Source organism: Trypanosoma theileri (genome assembly GCF_002087225.1).
Source record: "Trypanosoma theileri isolate Edinburgh chromosome Unknown TM35_Tth_29_V1, whole genome shotgun sequence".
Classification (NCBI taxonomy): Eukaryota; Euglenozoa; class Kinetoplastea; order Trypanosomatida; family Trypanosomatidae; genus Trypanosoma; species Trypanosoma theileri.
Window position 1 is genome coordinate 164063 of NW_021639871.1, and position 281 is coordinate 164343.

A 281-nucleotide genomic window follows, 5' to 3' on the forward strand; every position below is an offset into this window, starting at 1 on the left:
AGAGAGAGAGAGAGAGAGAGAGAGAGAGAGAGAGAGAGAAAGGAATAGATTAATAAATGCAAGAGAAAAGAAGGAAAAAAGGATATGAAGTGGTATAAATGAATTTTAAAGGTACTGAAGAGAAGCCCTGTGATTGAACGAAGAAAAGAAAAAAATAAAATAAAATTTATGTGATTCATGTGCTGCCGTATTCGTGATAGTGATGATAATAGTAAATAATAATACTACTAGTAGTAATGAAGGTAATAATAATAATAATAATAATAATAATAATAATAATA